The 20,468-nt window shown below is 43.6% G+C and overlaps 1 protein-coding gene across 4 annotated transcripts in view; it reads right to left on the bottom strand.

Moving 5' to 3' along the window:
- Spn (protein phosphatase 1 regulatory subunit spinophilin) overlaps positions 1-20,468 on the bottom strand; it is a 571,930-nt gene that overhangs the window by 408,587 nt on the left and 142,875 nt on the right. For 2 of the 4 annotated variants that reach the window (XM_070098757.1, XM_070098763.1), the window contains one exon: positions 6,115-6,164. The gene's annotated coding sequence lies outside the window, so the exon portion shown is untranslated. Of the gene's footprint in view, positions 1-6,114; positions 6,166-20,468 lie in introns of all 4 variants that reach the window. The other 2 variants (XM_070098780.1, XM_070098775.1) reach the window with 1 other exon arrangement.

Genomic DNA, 20,468 nt, shown 5'->3' with positions numbered 1-20,468 from the left:
GGGTATTAGTGCTATGACTGGGGGAGCCTGGGCCAGCACCAGCACTGTGGGTATTAGTGCTATGACTGGGGGAGCCTGGGCCAGCACCAGCACTGTGGGTATTAGTGCTATGACTGGGGGATGGGTCTGGCTTAGCACCATGTGGGTGACTAGATAGTTTCGAGTCATCTTTTGTGGTATGGACATTCTGCATTTTTTGATACACTATCTCTTGCTCCCATGTTTTATATATTTTTGGTAGACTATCCAAGAGGTCATCCTTGTTTTCTTGATTATTTTTATCATTTATTAATCTCCTTAGTACCTTTCTGATACCTGCCCAAAGTTCTACATCTTTATTGCACAACCAGAAGCACCTTGATAGTTCGAGGTCATTTTTTGAGGCTGTATTTAGTCTAGTACAAGAGATATGGTGTTTGGAAGAGCATAGGTTGCATGTGATTCTGGATTTCCTTCCAAGGATTTTTTTACATGTCCCACAGATATGCTGTGCTGACATCCTGTCTGTATCCTACTACACTCTGTATGCCATGGAAGAAAACTGATTTCCACTTGACCTTTCTCTTGCTGGTGCCAGTAATATGCAAGATGTATTTATACGAACCAAGTTTGCAGTATGTGGGTGGTGGTGTAGGGTGGGTGGTGGGTGCAGGGTGGGTGTGAGCCGGCCAGGACTTGCCCACACTGCCACACTTCACTATTATTTTTTTATTACTATTATTATTATTACTATTATTATTATTATTATTATTATTATTATTATTATTATTATTATTATTTAAATTCCTTTTATGTAGTGCTGTACACTGTTTATCTCAAGGATATACACTGTATTCTTTCAAATTACACTTTTCACTGCGCTATACTGGGATCATTGTTTTATGTTTACACAGCAGCTAGGCCTACGCTAGCTTCCCCCTACACTTCTAAGGAAAAGATTATTTCCTGTTTAGTAGAGGTAACGGTTGTATGCTCAATTGCTGATGGATTGACACTGTTGGAGGGAGCTGATGGATTGACACTGTTGGAGGGTGCTGATGGACTGACACTGTTGGAGGGAGCTGATGGACTGACACTGTTGGTACTCATTTTACCTTACCCACATATGGGTACTCAGTACTCACGTCACCCACCTCTCAGTACTCACCCACATCTCAGTACTCACCCACATCACAGTACTCACCCACGCCTCAGTACTCACCCACATCTCAGTACTCACCCACATCTCAGTACTCACCCACATCTCAGTACTCACCCACATCTCAGTACTCACCCACATCTCAATACTCACCCACATCTCAATACTCACCCACATCTCAATACTCACCCACATCTCAGTACTCACCCACATCTCAGTACTCACCCACATCTCAGTACTCACCCACATCTCAGTACTCACCCACATCTCAGTACTCACCCACATCTCAGTACTCACCCACATCTCAGTACTCACCCACATCTCAGTACTCACCCACATCACAGTACTCGCCCACGTCTCAGTACTCACCCACGTCTCAGTACCCACCCACGTCTCAGTACCCACCCACGTCTCAGTACCCACCCACATCTCAGTAGTCACCCACATCTGTAGACAGCCTGTACTGTCTGCACAGACAGCCCATGCTGTCTGCCAGCTTAGTTCATATTTCGCGCCATGCTGGTGCTGCCACCTATAGGCGTTGCTACTTCAGCCTGCCTGCCCTTGCCTCACTCTCACTCACACAGCGGCCTAGCAGGAAGATACAAGGCCTACTCCTAAGCTCTCTCTCGTGGGTTGACCCTGCCCGGGCCATGGGCACAACACACAAGCCTGTGTACCCACCACGACTTAACAATAAAGTAAGAAGCCTCTGAAGACTCGTATCATTTCACACCCCGCTTTCAGTTCACCAAACAAACTTGTTATAAATGGTAGCAGCAGTTGTTTGCCCGGAGAGAGGAAGGAAGAGGTATGAAGTCATCTTCACTTCACCCTATACAAGAAGGATCCGTCTCTTAACGAGTTATCCTGACGTCGTGTCTGCACGTTTGAGCATCCAGACACAGGTACAAGCAGGATCCAGCCAAAATTCACCAAATTTCTTTGAGAATTGTAAGTGGCGTCCCAGTGACCCCACGCTACAGCGTCCCACACTGTTTCCCAAGTCACGTGTTTAGGGTCACTTGTATGTTGCTGTTGTTGTTCAGCTCAGCACAGCTGTTTCAGCAAGCCAGAGGTGAGTTTTGTGGCGATTTCTGCGTCCAGTGTGAGTTCTCCACGTGTTTGTGGGAGGAGGAAGTGGCCGTTCCTCACCTTGCCCATGCTCGCCCTACTCACGCTCACTCGTCTGCCATACACTCACCACTGCCCACTCCCTCTGCTGTGTTTTCTACTGTTTTTCGTGTGAATTCATTGCCAGAGCTGTGTATCCGAGTGCCCGAGGCCACTCGAAGCTACGTAGATCAGCATGCCATGTAGATCACGACACCACGTGGGTGTGGGCGATGTCACGTGCATCCACAAGCCACGTGAGTTACCAGATGTCCCAGGCCACATGCTGTGGTCTGCTGCCCGCATCACATTGACGTCACCGACGCTGCTGCCCGACTTCATGACGTCACGATGTCTGTTGACGTCACCTCACGATGTCTGCCTGATGTCACCTCAAGATGTCTGCACATCTCAGTACTCACCCACATCACAATACTCACCCACATCTCAGTACTCACCCAAATCTCAATACTCACCCACATCTCAGTACTCACCCACATCTCAGTACTCACCCACATCTCAATACTCACCCACATGTCAATACTCACCCACATGTCAATACTCACCCACATCACAATACTCACCCACATCTCAGTACTCACCCACATCTCAGTACTCACCCACATCTCAGTACTCACCCACATCTCAGTACTCACCCACATCTCAGTACTCACCCACATCTCAGTACTCGCCCACATCTCAGTACTCACCCACATTTAAGTACTCACCCACATTTCAGTACTCACCCACGTCTCAGTACTCACCCATGTCTCAGTACTCACCCACATCTCAGTACTCACCCACATCTCAATACTCACCCACATCTCAGTACTCACCCACATCTCAATACTCACCCACATCTCAGTACTCACCCACATCTCAATACTCACCCACATCTCAATACTCACCCACATCTCAATACTCACCCACATCTCAGTACTCACCCACACCACAATACCCACCCACATCTCAGTACTCACCCACATATCAGTACTCACCCACATCTCAGTACTCACCCACATCTCAGTACTCACCCAAATCTCAGTACTCACCCAAATCTCAGTACTCACCCACATCTCAGTACTCACCCACATCTCAGTACTCACCCACATCTCAATACTCACCCACATCTCAATACTCACCCACATCTCAATACTCACCCACATCTCAGTACTCACCCACATCTCAGTACTCACCCACATCACAATACTCACCCACATCTCAGTACTCACCCACATCTCAGTACTCACCCACATCTCAGTACTCACCCACATCTCAGTACTCACCCGCATCTCAGTCCTCACCCACGTCTCAATACTCACCCACATCTCAGTACTCACCCACGTCTCAGTACTCACCCACGTCTCAGTACTCACCCACGTCTCAGTACTCACCCACATCTCAGTAACTCACCCACGTCTCAGTACTCACCCGTCTCAGTACTCACCCACATCTCAGTACTCACCCACATCTCAGTATTCACCCACATCTCAGCACTCACCCACGTCTCAGTACTCACCCACGTCTCAGTACTCACCCACATCTCAGTACTCACCCACATCTCAGTACTCACCCACATCTCAGTACTCACCCACATCTCAGTACTCACCCACATCTCAGTACTCACCCACATCTCAGTACTCACCCACGTCTCAGTACTCACCCACGTCTCAGTACTCACCCACGTCTCAGTACTCACCCACATCTCAGTACTCACCCACATCTCAATACTCACCCACATCTCAGTACTCACCCACATCTCAATACTCACCCACATCTCAATACTTACCCACATCTCAATACTTACCCACATCTCAGTACTCACCCACGTCTCAGTACTCACCCACATCTCAATACTCACCCACATCTCAATACTCACCCACATCTCAGTACTCACCCACACCACAATACCCACCCACATCTCAGTACTCACCCACATATCAGTACTCACCCGCATCTCAGTACTCACCCACATCTCAGTACTCACCCACATCTCAGTACTCACCCACATCACAATACTCACCCACATGTCAGTACTCACCCACATGTCAGTACTCACCATCACAATACTCACCCACATCACAATACTCACCCACATCTCAGTACTCACCTACATCTCAGTACTCACCCGCATCTCAGTACTCACCCGCATCACAGTACTCACCCGCATCTCAGTACTCACCCACATCACAGTACTCACTCACATCTCAGTACTCACCCACATCACAGTACTCACTCACATCACAGTACTCACCCGCATCTCAGTACTCACCCGCATCTCAGTACTCACCCGCATCTCAGTACTCACCCGCATCTCAGTACTCACCCGCATCTCAGTACTCACCCGCATCTCAGTACTCACCCGCATCTCAGTACTCACCCACATCACAGTACTCACCCACATCACAGTACTCACTCACATCACAGTACTCACTCACATCACAGTACTCACTCACATCACAGTACTCACTCACATCACAGTACTCACTCACATCACAGTACTCACCCACATCACAGTACTCACCCACATCACAGTACTCACTCACATCACAGTACTCACAGTACTCACTCACATCACAGTACTCGCATCACAGTACTCACATCACAGTACTCACATCACAGTACTCACCCACATCACAGTACTCACTCACATCACAGTACTCACTCACATCACAGTACTCACCCACATCACAGTACTCACTCACATCACAGTACTCACTCACATCACAGTACTCACATCACAGTACTCACTCACATCACAGTACTCACATCACAGTACTCACTCACATCACAGTACTCACATCACAGTACTCACCCACATCACAGTACTCACCCGTACTCACTCACATCACAGTACTCACTCACATCACAGTACTCACATCACAGTACTCACTCACATCACAGTACTCACTCACATCACAGTACTCACCCACATCACAGTACTCACCCACATCACAGTACTCACATCACAGTACTCACTCACATCACAGTACTCACTCACATCACAGTACTCACCCACATCACAGTACTCACCCACATCACAGTACTCACTCACATCACAGTACTCACCCACATCACAGTACTCACTCACATCACAGTACTCACATCACAGTACTCACCCACATCACAATACTCACTCACATCACAGTACTCACTCACATCACAGTACTCACTCACATCACAGTATTCACCCACATCACAGTACTCACTCACATCACAGTACTCACTCACATCACAGTACTCACTCACATCTCAGTACTCACCCACATCACAGTACTCACTCACATCTCAGTACTCACCCACATCACAGTACTCACTCACATCACAGTACTCACTCACATCACAGTACTCACTCACATCACAGTACTCACTCACATCACAGTACTCACATCTCAGTACTCACCCACATCACAGTACTCACTCACATCACAGTACTCACTCACATCACAGTACTCACTCACATCACAGTACTCACTCACATCACAGTACTCACATCTCAGTACTCACCCACATCACAGTACTCACTCACATCACAGTACTCACTCACATCTCAGTACTCACTCACATCACAGTACTCACTCACATCTCAGTACTCACCCACATCACAGTACTCACTCACATCACAGTACTCACTCACATCACAGTACTCACTCACATCACAGTACTCACTCACATCACAGTACTCACATCTCAGTACTCACCCACATCACAGTACTCACTCACATCACAGTACTCACTCACATCACAGTACTCACTCACATCACAGTACTCACTCACATCACAGTACTCACTCACATCACAGTACTCACTCACATCTCAGTACTCACCCACATCACAGTACTCACTCACATCACAGTACTCACCTTGAGAACCTGGCGCCAGTCTTGAAGTTCGGAGTCACATCTTACACGACCTGGGGGAGACATCATCCAACTCTGAGTTATACATTGTATAATAACACTGAATCATTATAAGCAATGTTATCATCACTAATGATAATTAAGAACATATATAACATATATCACTTTCACAGTAGTCGATAATATTTATACCAGTGATATAACGCGTGTTATGCCAGTGATATAACGGGTGTTATACCAGTGATATAACGGGTGTTATATCAGTGATATAACGGGTGTTATATCAGTGATATAACGGGTGTTATACCAGTGACATAACGGGTGTTATACCAGTGACATAACGGGTGTTATACCAGTGATATAATGGGTGTTATACCAGTGATATAACGGGTGTTATACCAGTGATATAACGGGTGTTATACCAGTGATATAACGGGTGTTATACCAGTGATATAACGGGTGTTATACAAGTGATATAACGGGTGTTATAGCAGTGATATAACGGGTGTTATAGCAGTGATATAACGGGTGTTAAACCAGTGATATATCGGGTGTTATACCAGTGATATAACGGGTGTTATGCCAGTGATATAATGGGTGTTATACCAGTGATGTAACGGGTGTTATGCCAGTGATATATCGCGTTATACCGGTGATGTAACACGTGTTATACCGGTTATATAACACGTGTTATACCAGTGATATAACACGTGCTATACCAGTGATATAACGGGTATTATACCAGTGATATAACGGGTATTATACCAGTGATATAACACGTGTTATACCAGTGATATAACGTGTATTACCAGACTATTACTCGCCTAATACTTAGTACTTGTCTATTCTTTTATTATTCGCCTATTTTCTACAAATTTATCTCTACGTCCTTATTTTTCCCATTTTTCTTTTTGGCGTTATTCCCCCTCGTTACATTTTGTGTGTGTTTCTCTCTCTAGGTCTCTCTCTCTCTCTCTCTCTCTCTCTCTCTCTCTCTCTCTCTCGGTCTCGGTCTCTCTCTGTCTCAGTCTCTCTCTCTACATGTCTCTCAATCTCTACTGTTCCCTTTGTACCATGTCTTCTTCCCTCCATCTGGCTCAGGTTAATCAAGGTTCGCAGTGTTGACAATGAGAGAGGTGGCGGCGTTCGTCGATGCTGAGATTCTACTGGCAGGTGGAAACCAATTCTTGGCCTGCCATTGGTTCTTCCATAAATCGTATGCATGACGATGATTGGCTATCTCAGGGTCTGTTTAATCCCCTTCCCGGCCTTCGGCTGGCTCTTTCACAACATACACGACGTTGATTGGCTGTCTCTAGGTCCATGTAAGCTTATTCCCGCCCTCTCATTGGCTCTTTCACAAGTAACATGCACGACGCTGATTGGCTGTCTCTAGGTCCATGTAAGCTTATTCCCGCCCTCTCATTGGCTCCCTCACAAGTAACATGCACAACGCTGATTGGTTGTCTCCTGGGAGACAATTCTACTGGACCAGGCAACTTTAAACTACTAATTTTGTATCGATTGTTTCATTGTAACAACGCTTCCTTCCCATTGGCTAACGTAGAACAACGTGACGATGATTGGCAGATATCACTGCAAAAAATACTTAAAAACCTATAATTAAATTACATTTTTTAAATAAATCATGCTGTATATTAAAGTGAAAAAAAAATAATATAGAGAACTTCATGTCCGTCTCAGTCAACTAAGTTGATGATGTAAAGTAAAAGGACACAAGTGCAACTAATGTGACATTTATTGTGGCAACGTTTCGCTCTCCAGGAGCTTTATCAAGCCATTAGTTGCACTTGTGTCCTTTTACTTTACATATTGTCGGTAATTCTACCAACTTCATTACAATAAGTTGATGATAATGAAATACAATACCGATAAGTTGAAGATTAAGACACGTGTGCAACAGCTGGGTATCTTGATTGATGCAAAGTTGCTCTTACACAGATTTCTTCAAATACAAAGGAAGCAGTAGAAATTAAATAAAGATGATATAATCAGTCCATCAACCTTGGAGAGAGAGTATTTCAGGTGGCCAGTCCCTCAGCCTCCAGGCTGAGGGACTAGTATTGGTCTTAGATATGCAAGTCCATAAGTACGTCTTTAACAGACTATTTTACCTGACAGATTCGAGAAGTTGTCAGGACAACTTTAATATAGAAGACAGTCCGTCTTGCTGTACTGACGAACACAAAGATTTGACTAAATTACTGTGACTTTTCCATACTTTAATGACCGACATGACAACTCAGTGGATTTTAATCTGATAAAGTCAGAAAACTTATTAAACGTAAGCTTGGTGGCGTGGACGTGTGACAGGTCTGAAAACTTATCAAGCTTAAGTAAGCGTAAGCTTGGTGGCATGGACGTGTGACAGGTCTGAAAACTTATCAAGCTTAAGTAAGCGTAAGCTTGGTGGCATGGACGTGTGACAGGTCTGAAAACTTATCAAGCTTAAGTAAGCGTAAGCTTGGTGGCATGGACGTGTGACAGGTCTGAAAACTTATCAAGCTTAAGTAAGCGTAAGCTTGGTGCCATGGACGTGTGACAGAACGTCTGAAAACCTATCAAGCTTAGGTAAGCGTAAGCTTGGTGGCATGGACGTGTGACAGGTCTGAAAACTTATCAAGCTTAATTAAGTAAGCGTAAGCTTGGTGGCATGGACGTGTGACAGGTCTGAAAACTTATCAAGCTTAAGTAAGCGTAAGCTTGGTGGCATGGACGTGTGACAGGTCTGAAAACTTATCAAGCTTAAGTAAGCGTAAGCTTGGTGGCATGGACGTGTGACAGGTCTGAAAAATTATCAAGCTTAAGTAAGCGTAAGCTTGGTGGCATGGACGTGTGACAGGTCTGAAAACTTATCAAGCTTAAGTAAGCGTAAGCTTGGTGGCATGGACGTGTGACAGGTCTGAAAACTTATCAAGCTTAAGTAAGCGTAAGCTTGGTGGCATGGACGTGTGACAGGTCTGAAAAATTATCAAGCTTAAGTAAGCGTAAGCTTGGTGGCATGGACGTGTGACAGGTCTGAAAAATTATCAAGCTTAAGTAAGCGTAAGCTTGGTGGCATGGACGTGTGACAGGTCTGAAAAATTATCAAGCTTAAGTAAGCGTAAGCTTGGTGGCATGGACGTGTGACAGGTCTGAAAACTTATCAAGCTTAAGTAAGCGTAAGCTTGGTGGCATGGACGTGTGACAGGTCTGAAAACTTATCAAGCTTAAGTAAGCGTAAGCTTGGTGGCATGGACGTGTGACAGGTCTGAAAAATTATCAAGCTTAAGAAAGCGTAAGCTTGGTGGCATGGACGTGTGACAGGTCTGAAAACTTATCAAGCTTAAGTAAGCGTAAGCTTGGTGGCATGGACGTGTGACAGGTCTGAAAAATTATCAAGCTTAAGTAAGCGTAAGCTTGGTGGCATGGACGTGTGACAGGTCTGAAAAATTATCAAGCTTAAGAAAGCGTAAGCTTGGTGGCATGGACGTGTGACAGGTCTGAAAACTTATCAAGCTTAAGTAAGCGTAAGCTTGGTGGCATGGACGTATGACAGGTCTGAAAACTTATCAAGCTTAAGTAAGCGTAAGCTTGGTGCCATGGACGTGTGACAGAACGTCTGAAAACCTATCAAGCTTAGGTAAGCGTAAGCTTGGTGGCATGGACGTGTGACAGGTCTGAAAACTTATCAAGCTTAAGTAAGCGTAAGCTTGGTGGCATGGACGTGTGACAGGTCTGAAAACTTATCAAGCTTAAGTAAGCGTAAGCTTGGTGGCATGGACGTGTGACAGAACGTCTGAAAACTTATCAAGCTTAAGTAAGCGTAAGCTTGGTGCCATGGACGTGTGACAGAACGTCTGAAAACTTATCAAGCTTAAGTAAGCGTAAGCTTGGTGGCATGGACGTGACAGAACGTCTGAAAACTTATCAAGCTTAAGTAAGCGTAAGCTTGGTGGCATGGACGTGTGACAGAACGTCTGAAAACTTATCAAGCTTAAGTAAGCGTAAGCTTGGTGCCATGGACGTGTGACAGAACGTCTGAAAACTTATCAAGCTTAAGTAAGCGTAAGCTTGGTGCCATGGACGTGTGACAGAACGTCTGAAAACTTATCAAGCTTAAGTAAGCGTAAGCTTGGTGGCATGGACGTGACAGAACGTCTGAAAACTTGTTAAGCGTAAGTAAGCGTAAGCTTGGTGGCATGGACGTGTGACAGAACGTCTGAAAACTTATCATGTGTAAGTAAGCGTAAGCTTGGTGGCATGGACGTGTCCTCTAACCCCAAAATCTTTAGGAAGGTGTGATCGAGTACCGACCTTCCTATCCTTCAAAAGTCAGCCTTAACAGTGCCTGGGAGACCATGGTAATAAATGGTATAAAATACCGACACAATGGAAATATAAACACAAATGCAGTATAATGTGATCCTTTATTGACAACGTTTCACCCACACAGTGGGCTTTCTCAGGTAGATCCGTGTGTGACTTGAGAAAGCCCACTGTGTGGGTGAAACGTTGTCAATAAAGGATCACATTATACTGCATTTGTGTTTATATTTCCATCGCCTGGGAGACCAACAGAGCGCAGCAAGACCAAGGATAATGCTACGAAACACCAGTTCTGATGAACACAAACATATTTCAGCCCCTCTCCCCCCCCCCAAAAAAAAAAAAAACATACCACAGGCGGTTAGAGAATCGTAAAACTCCAGACCGACGCCTGGTATGGTTGGATTGCAATCGTGTCATTACGACTTCGCGAATCATATTTCAGTAAGATATACGTAAAAAGAAGAGTTCGTGGTGAACAGTCTCGTTCTGTGTGTGACCTGTTCATACGTGTGCATGAATCTTTCCGAAAATCTGCATAACTATAGACCAGTTTTTCTAGGGGGTTTGAGAGAGAAAGAGAGGGGTGTAGAGGGGAATAATGTTCAAAATGAGGGGTGAGAAGTGACCAAATGTTCAGTTAGTTGAATATTGAACATTCAAGTGATCATTTTGGCTTTCATATACGTAGTGTAAACCCCCCTTTTTTTACACTTTTAATCCAAGGAACTGGAGCTACCTCTCCCCTTCCGTGGATCAAACCTGATTGCCTACTATTCCCAGGCACTTCCACAATAACAATGATAGTACTACTAACATTATCATCAGCCGATTGGCTGATTCCTTAACGTGGCAATAACGACCATCAGTGATCTTAACGAGGTCACAACGACCTCCACCGATCGTAACGACCCTCGCTGATCTTCAGGTCAAAACGACAAGGCAGTTACAACCTTCAATCTTAACCAGGCAGTAACGACCTTCAATCTTTGTCAGGCAGTAACGACCTTCAATCTTTGCCAGGCAGTAACGACCTTCAATCTTTGCCAGGCAGTAATGACTTTCAATCTGAACGAGGCAGTAACGACCCTCATTAATTTTAACAAGGCAGTAACGACCCTCATTAATTTTAACAAGACAGTAACGACCTTCAGTTTGAACGAGGAAGTAACGACCTTCAGTTTGAACGAGGAAGTAACGACCTTCAATTATAACCAGGCAGTAACGACCTTCAATCTTAACCAGGCAGTAACCACCCTCATTAATTTTAACAAGGCAGTAACGACCTTCAGTCTGAACGAGGCAGTAACGACCTTCAATCATAACCAGGCAGTAACCACCCACAATCTTAACCAGGTAGTAACGAGCACTACTGATGTTAACCAGGTCGTAACTACCCCAATCGTAACGAGGTCGCAACTACCACCCCTGATCGTATCGAGGCTGTAACGAGGCAGTAACGACCACCAATGATCGTAACAAGGTCGTAACTAGCACTCCTGATGGTAACGAGGCAGTAACGACCAACACTGTTCTTAACGACACAATAACAAGACAATAACGAGGCTGGAAGATAACGAGAGACTCTTGATAAAAATAAATTCAGAAAAATACAAGTAAAGCGACAAATGTAACGAGCCTGCTGATTGGCCGCGTTCTCCCTGACCCGTGTGCTGATTGGTCGAGGGTTGACGTTTCGAGAATGCATTTAAAAACCCCACCTACTCGCCAGTGAACGCAACGTGCGTTCGTTTTCCATACGTAAATACTGTAGAGTTCTTCGTTATACTTCTGAGCGTTTTAAGTGGTTGGGGAAATCTAAGGGACTTTGCAACGAGGCTGGTGATTGGCTGGAGCAATCCACGACGGAACTTGTAACACCCTTGGTGACTGGACGAGTTCCTAGAGCTTTAAACAAGGCTAATCATTGGCCAGTATTACGGGAATTTGTAACGAGGCTGAGGATTGGCTGAGGCAGCACACGAGGGAGCTTGTAACACCCTTGGTGACTGGACGAGTCCCTGGAGCTTAAACAAGCCTAATCATTGGCCAGTACCACGGGAATTTGTAACGAAGATGGTGATTGGCTGGAGCACCCCACGAGGGAGCTTGTAACAACCTTGGTGACTGGCTGACGGACTCGTGAAAAGAAAAAAACACAGAAGAAAGAAGGTTATACATATGTTCCATTCTCGTCTCATTCTTATCAGCGAGATTCCAATTATTACCTCTCTTGCTTCTCCCCTCTCCTTGTGGCCCTTCTTCTCCCCTCTTCTCGCTCCTCTTTTCCCCTTTGTTTTTTCTCTCTCTCCTGGCTCCTCTTCCATCTCTTCCCAGCTCCTCTTCTTCCACCTCCTGGCTCTTCTCCCTGGCTTCTCCCCTTCCCTCTCTCTTCCTAGCTCCTCTCCTACCCCCTGGCTTCTCCCCTTCCCTCTCTCTTCCTAGCTCCTCTCCTTCTACCCCCTGGCTTCTCCCCTCTCCTGGCGTCTCTTGACGTCTCCGTCATTAGAATGAGAGAAGTATTCGAAAAGTTTAGCAAGTCAAAGAAATCTTTACAGAAGGGAGTTGCCAGAATGCTCTGGTGTCGACGCAGATCAACAGGTGCTCCCAAGAATCACCACAACAAAAGAAGACGTAATGAGAGTACTAAGCTTGATGTAAACAAAAAAAGCAATGGAAGGCAACAAAAGACGTGATAAGAGTACTAAGCTTAATGTAAGAAAAGTAATGGAAGACTATAAGGCATTTTCATGGTTACTGAGAGGAGCAGCAGCACTGCCTGACACAATAACAAAGACATTCAACCGACTTATTCATTCAGGACACGTGCCAGAAAATTGGAAAAAAGATGTGGTCCCCATATATAAATAGGGCGGACAGACAAGAAGCACTGAATTTCAGGCTGGTTTCTTGCATACTGTCAAAACTTCTGGAAAGATTACAAGGATGGAGGAACTGGAAACATGATTCCTTACAAAAAAAAAAATGGATCTTGGGAATAGTAAGTCCTGTCTTGACGACAGTCGCAGAGATAAAACAAGAAACACATAGCTGGGCGAACTGCATCTTCTTGCCCTATAGGAAAACATTTAACACTGTACCACACCGTAGATTAGTCCATATATTAGAAGAACAAACAGGGTTAAAAAGCAGTAAGGAGGAGAGCCATTACAATGCAAGAGAGTAAAGACTGGAGTTCCGTAAGGATCAGTACTAGGACCACTACTGTTCCTATATGTGAATTCCCTACAAGAGGGCACCGATTCCTTCATGCCACTGTTTGCAGATGATGTAATACTAATGAGAGGGATAAGAACACAAGAAGATAGCGATATCCTCCAGAGAAGCTTCAAGAGACTAAGAGATAATGGTCACACAAGTGGCTTCTCCAGTTGAACCCAAACAAATGCAGGGTCATGTGAACTGGAGCCAAGGACAGACTGGACACAGTACACAGTACAGCTTGGAAGGAGAGTTGCAAATATCAGAGTGAGAAGGCCCAAACATATCACCACAAAAAAAGGTATATACGCTTATAACATCAGTGGTACGCAGGATTAACAGAACGCATAATAGCAGTGAAGGATTTGAATAATCCTACGGAACATTATTCACGATATGTTAGGTAAAAGGACATAAGTACAACTAAAGTGACATTTTATTGTGGCAACGTTTCGCTCTCCAGGAACTTAGACAAGCCGTTACGGCTTGTTAGGGAAATCACCGAATATGTTCCCCCAGCATGGAGCCCACACCTGGTCCAGCACTTGAATAAACTGAAGGAACTGAACCTGAAAAGACGATATGATGACTGTGTTGTAAGAGGAATTCACAGAGTTGATAGAGACAGACCTGTATTAAGAGGACCAGGATTAAGGGTAGACTGGTGTAAGCTGAAGACAGAGAAGAGCCATATGGATATAAGGAAGTATTTTAAAGAGGGAAGCAATGTGGAATGACATGGATGAGGCAGTAGTGGAGGTAAACTCAATACACAGCTTCAAGAGAAGATATGAGAAGGGCTAAGAGGCCAGAAGTAAGTAATGCTGATCGCAGTGGTCTAAGAGGTGAACGTTGACTCCAGCAAACACAACACACACACACACACACACACACACCACCTACTTACCTACACTATCCAAGCTGTCATCATCCACTCTGAGGTGAGCATCCTTGTCTAACCCACAGACAAATCCTGTTTGCCTTGCAATAGCATTATGGGAGAGGACAGGGAGGGTACTGAGTGGATAATGGAAACGATGGGAGAGACGGGGAGAGAGAAATAAAAACAAAGAAGAGAGGAAGATATATAATGATGGAGAGAGGGAGGAAGATACTGGGAAAAAGAGAAAAGAATTGATTAGAGAAAGAGATGGAAGGAATAACTGAAGACAGTTTGTATTTAAAATCCTCTAACAATGCCAGACTGCTCCTGTCTACCTACAACTAGGAACCAGGGTATTTAATCTACTCTCATCTGCTGCCCCTGTCTGTAGAAAGTCTATCTTGCTGCCATTAGTGCCTTCTCGACAAAATCCCTAGGATTTTGTTGAATATCCTATTTGACATCTCAGAAACGCTCCTACCCCATATGGGTAGTGGGGGGATGATGGTAGGGTGGGGTTGGCACCGACCACTAACCCAGTCTAAGGGTAACCGTGGACGGTGACACCTACGCTACTCTGAGACCTCTCTCCCTGCTTTGGTTGCTCCCTTGCAACATTGCACAACTCCTGATGACGCACTGAGAAGTGTGAAAGTACTTGAGCTAAAGATTTAACCCCCTCCCCCGTGGCTTGTCCTGCATAATTAAGATCTCCCGTCTGCGACTGTTTGCATATATATATATATATATATATATATATATATATATATATATATATATATATATATATATATTTTTCATTACCAGATTCCCTCCTCAAATCCTTAGTAAAAAAGTTAATAAATTATGGCGGCCCCCTTTGAAACCTGCGGGTTTTGTTGATTTTTTGTTTTTCGGGGTGGCTACAAACTGCCTGGGCATTTTGATTCCATAAATTTTCCATTGGGGTTAGGTTTATTGGTCTATAGTTCAAAGCTAAGGCCCTTCACCTTTTTTGGGAAAATAGGTATCACTTTTCCCATTTCCATATCGGGCACCATGCCTTTTGAGTTTTGTTAAAAAGATTAAAAAAGGTGCTAAGCTCCTCTTTAACCCCTTTAAACCCTTGCATAAGTTCATCGGGGCCTGGGGGTTTTTTGGGTTTCAATTTATCTATTTGCCAAAGGACCATGTCATGGCCCTAAAGTCACAGTTTATTATCGTCCTGTTTACATAATTTTATTAGGGATATTGGGTATCCCGTAAAAACTGGAAAGGGAAATATGTGTTAAAAAATTTTACACATTTCCATCATTCGTGGAGCTGGAAAGGGAAATTTTGGGGGCCTATTTGTCCCTGATCTTTTCTTTTCCTGAAAGAATCCTTTTGGGGTTGTCTTCGTTTTTTCAAATTTTAATCAAACTTTTGCTTTTCTTTCCCTTTTTTTTTTCTCTTTTTAATGAATAATGTTTTTAATTGCCCCTCTCCTTTGTTTTCCTTTTATTTCTTTTAAAACAGATATTTTAATCTATTGTTCATTTTGGATCATTTTTTTGATCTATTTCCTTTTAACATAATTTTATGAGCAGCAGAACTATGCCCGAAAACATCATATGGGGACCATCACCACCACCGCCTTGTCAGGTCATTCCGTTCAGCCCACCTGTAATTTTTCAAATCCTTTAAATCAGCCCGGGAAAATCAGGGGCGGGGACTTGATTGCCATTTTTAGGGAATTCCATGATATATTAAAACTGAGTGATTTGTGATCACTCTCCCCAACTATCATTAACCTCAAAATTATTTTGTGTTTCCCTGCAAAAACAAGTCAGAGGTTTTTTCCTAGTTTGGGTCTGTCAAAACTGTTTTAAAAAAAAATCCTGGGTGGTATCAAGAAAGTCCCGACTTTTTCCCTTAAAATTTCTCCGTCAATCTTTATAGTTTAAATTCCCCTTAACAAAATTTTGATGTGATTTAAATTTCGTCCCCTAAAATTTACTGCCCCCTATCAGTTTTGGGGCCTTAAAAACCCCCCAAAAATTTGTTTTTTTCGTAAAACTGTAACCAAACAGATTCGTGGCTGACGCTTCTTTTTAAAATTTTGTCTTAAAAAAATTTAAAATTTTCTCGAATACATCCTTTTTTCCACCACCTTTCCTGTTGACCCTTCAGTGTGGAATAATTTATACCTTTTTGTGACATTCAGAGGCATCTCTATCTTTTGATTGGCAGGGTTTTTTATACAAAATATCTTTTTCCTGCACTTGCAATTAATTTAGCTCATCTATCTTTTTCTTTCATTTTTATAGTAAAACCAAGAACGTCCCTTGCCCCCCTTTCCCCCCTTTTTTTGACCTGTTCTATTTCTTTTTTATAACTTCATGTGAATGCCTTTTAACATTTACTGTTTCCAACCTATTTAAAAATGCTTGTTTCCCCCCACACCAACCCCTTTTCTTCCATCAGTTTAAAATCAAAGGGATTTCCCCTGGCCCTTTCTCAGTCCCTTTCTCACCCCAGCCCCAAAAAGTGCCCCATCCCTTTCATTAAAATGTTTGCCAAAAGGTTCCAGTTGTCAATGAATGGGATTCAAGTTCCTTTTCAAAACTGTCTACCACAATTTAAACCCCAAATTTCCCCAGACAACCATTCATTTCCCCTCCCCCCTTTAAAGATGCTACATAATTGGGGTCCTCCCAGACTTAATGAAATCTAAGCTGACCTGTTTATCAGCAGCTCTTCTCTCCTACCCCCTTTTTTATTTCCCCCAGCACTGAGACAGATTGGGCGTTCCCTTTCCGCTGATATTATCCAGCCTGTTGACAATGTCCCAACACCAGCTCCCGGGGAAAACCTCATCTCTCATCTTCTTATTCCTATTAAAAAAAGGCAATATATCTTACCGGAGTCAAACCAAAGAATGGGTTACCTTCATTGAGGGGAGTGTACCCTTTTCCCTTTACTGGATTACATTCATTTAGAACAGAGAAGCTTTCCTACCTTTTGTCTTCCTCAAATTTTCCTTATCTGATGCACCCCCCATTCTGAAAACTGCCCGGAGGGGCTGGGCTGCACCCCTGCGGAGTGTTTACTCCCCCTCCCTCTCGGGAGAAGACTGCACCTCCCGCTAAATCTCATTCCCCCCACCCAGCCACCTCCCCTTTTTCCGACCCTTGGGGGGGACCTTCGCTTCCCCTTTTCCCCCCCTGGAAGCAAGACCTCCTCCTTCAATTCCCAAACCTCTTTTTTAAAAACGCAAAAACAACCTTTTTAACAACGCCCACCTCCCCCCGCGCTCGGGTCTTGACCTCACGTGACGACGACCACTGACGACGACGAGGCCACTGACGTGACTGACCAGTAGTGGTTGGTGAAGCAACCACCCAGGAAGTCTCCGGCCGATGCTGGAAACAAAAAACCTGCTTTTTTGCGTGGTGGGTTGCGGGTTTCTTTTCTGTCTCAAAAACGCTGATAACGGGGATATCTTGCTACCCCTACCATTTTGGTCCCCTTACAGACCCCCTGTATATATATACTACATCTGGGTTTTTTCCCCTTTTTCTAAATACTCTTGTTTTTTTTATTTTTCTAGTCCTTGGGAAGGGGAAAGAATTTTTCCCCCAACCATGCATGTTTTAAAAGGGAAAAAATCCCAGAAAAATGGGCTGGAAACCCCCTTTCCCCTGGCTTTTTACTAAAGAGAAGAAGAAAAACTTTAAAAACCCGGGATGTTAAAACTGGATGTGTGGGATGACAAAAAACAGATGTTTTATGGTAAAAATAAAAAGGGTTGGATTTAAAGAAACAAAGCTGAGGGTGGGAGTTTCCAGTGGGAAAAAATGGGTTAAATTGGAGTATCGGGAAAAGGGGTTGAGAAAGGAAGGGGTAGTAATGTTAAATGATGTTTGGAAAAAAGAATTGAATGTGAAATTAAAAATTATGTGGATTAAAGTAAAGGTTGGATGCGGGGTGGGTAAAAAAGCGTGTATCCCCTGGGAAGAGGAATGCAGAGGGGAGAGATTTTGGGAGATGTTAAGTGAATTTTGGGGCCTTTGAACCAAGTGGGGGAAAATTGTTGGGACTTGAATGCTAAAGTGGGCTTTAGAGGGGGTGTGGTAGGAAATTTTGGGGTCCCAATGTAAATGATAATGGGGGTTAACTTTGTATAGAAAGGGGTTTAGTTATGGTAATACATATTTTAAGAAAAAGAGGATAAATAAGTATACACGTTTGATGTAGGGCGAAATACCGTGTTTGTTGGATTATGTATTGGTAGATAAAGACTTTTTAAACCCGGGTTTTTAATGTTTATAGAGGGCCACAGTTATATCAGATCACTTTCTGTTGTAGCTACACAGAGTAAAAGGTGTTGGATAAAAGGAAAAAAAAAGCATCGGGGAAGAGAGAGGTGAAGGTTTATAAACAAAAGGGGGAGGCAGTTAGGGTAAGATAAACAGCTTTGGGGGGATGGGGAAAGGGGACATGGCAATGGGTCGAAGGGGTTGGGGGTGGGTTTAAAAATTAGTGTTAAGTGTTGAATTTTTGTGGTTACAGGAAAAGGGGTCGGGAGGAAGGGCGATTGGTGGAATGATATAAAGAGATTGGGAAAAAAAATTAGCTTTGAATTTTTTAAAAAGTAAAAATGATAAAGGAGGGAAGGTATATGGAGAAAAAGGAGTTAAAGAGTGGGGAAGAAAGAAAAAAGAGAGCAAATGGGGAAGAGTGGGTGAGATGTTATCAAAAATTTTTGAAAATAAAAAAAAGGGTTTTGGGAGTAGATTAACAAGTTAAAAGCCTGAAACAAATGGTTTGTCAGTTAAAAATAGGAGAGGAGGGGATTATTAAAGGGAATTAATTTTGGGGAAGATGGAGAATATTTTGGGGAATTTTAAATGTTGATGAAAAAGGGGAAAGCTGTGATTTCGGTATAGGAAGGGGGAATCTTTTGTAGGGTGGGGAAGGCCCAGTTGTGAGGTGGGGGAATTTGTGGGCGTAGAAAATTGAAAAAGGGGGAGAAGGCCGGGGGGGTGGGAAAAAAGATAAAAATTTTTAAAACAGGTGGGATATAGTTTTGGAGTGGTTGGTGCATTTTTAATAAATGTAGGGAAAGGGGGTAAGGTCCTGGGGGTTTTTGGGAGCATGCATGTTCCTTTTTTAAAAAGGAAGGGATAAAAAGAGTCAAAAAAAAAGGGGAAAAGTCTGCGGTATCCTGGTAAAGTGTATGGTGAGTTTTTATTGAAAAATTTAAAGGGTAAGATGGAAATAGGATACAGAGAAAGGGATTTTGGGAAAAGGAAGGGGGTGTGTGGACCAGGTTTTTTACAGTAAAAATATAAGTGAACAGTATTTAGATAAGGCTAAAGGGGTCTTTGGGCTTTTTGGTTTGGAAAAGGCGATGACGGGGGGTGGATGGGGGGCAATGGGGAATGTTAAAGGGTGTAGGTGTGGGGGGGTTCAAAGCAGTGAAGATTTTTTAGGGATGTGGGGCCAGTTGGGTATGTAGGAAGAAAATTTTTTCCCCAGTAAGTAGGCCTTAAAAAGGATGTGTGATGCCCGTGGTTGTTTAATATATTTATAGAGGGGTTGTAAGAGAAGTAAATGTGAGGGTCGGGCGTAGTTAAAGATGAATCACACAAAAGGGGGGTTGTACCTCTCTTTGTATCATGTTTTTGGGAGTTTTGAAAAGTTTCGGTTGGTGGATGTTTGGTGATTGCAAAGGAAAATTAAAATGAAAAGGGAAAAAAGGTTATGGGATAACAAGATTAGGTGATAAAAAGATTAAATATCAGTTGGAGGAAAAATATGGAGGGTAAATTTTAGATATTTGGGATGGCGTGTCAGCGGATGGGTCTATGAAAGATTGAATCTAAATTTGTGAGGAAAAGTAGTGGTCATGGGTCTGTGGAGAAAAAGAATTTTGCCCTTGGGGAAAAGAGGGAATGTA

Source organism: Cherax quadricarinatus, chromosome 5 (assembly GCF_038502225.1).
Source record: "Cherax quadricarinatus isolate ZL_2023a chromosome 5, ASM3850222v1, whole genome shotgun sequence".
Classification (NCBI taxonomy): Eukaryota; Metazoa; Arthropoda; class Malacostraca; order Decapoda; family Parastacidae; genus Cherax; species Cherax quadricarinatus.
Note: the sequence above shows the minus strand (reverse complement) of the source record. Positions and strands in the feature narration are given on the sequence as shown.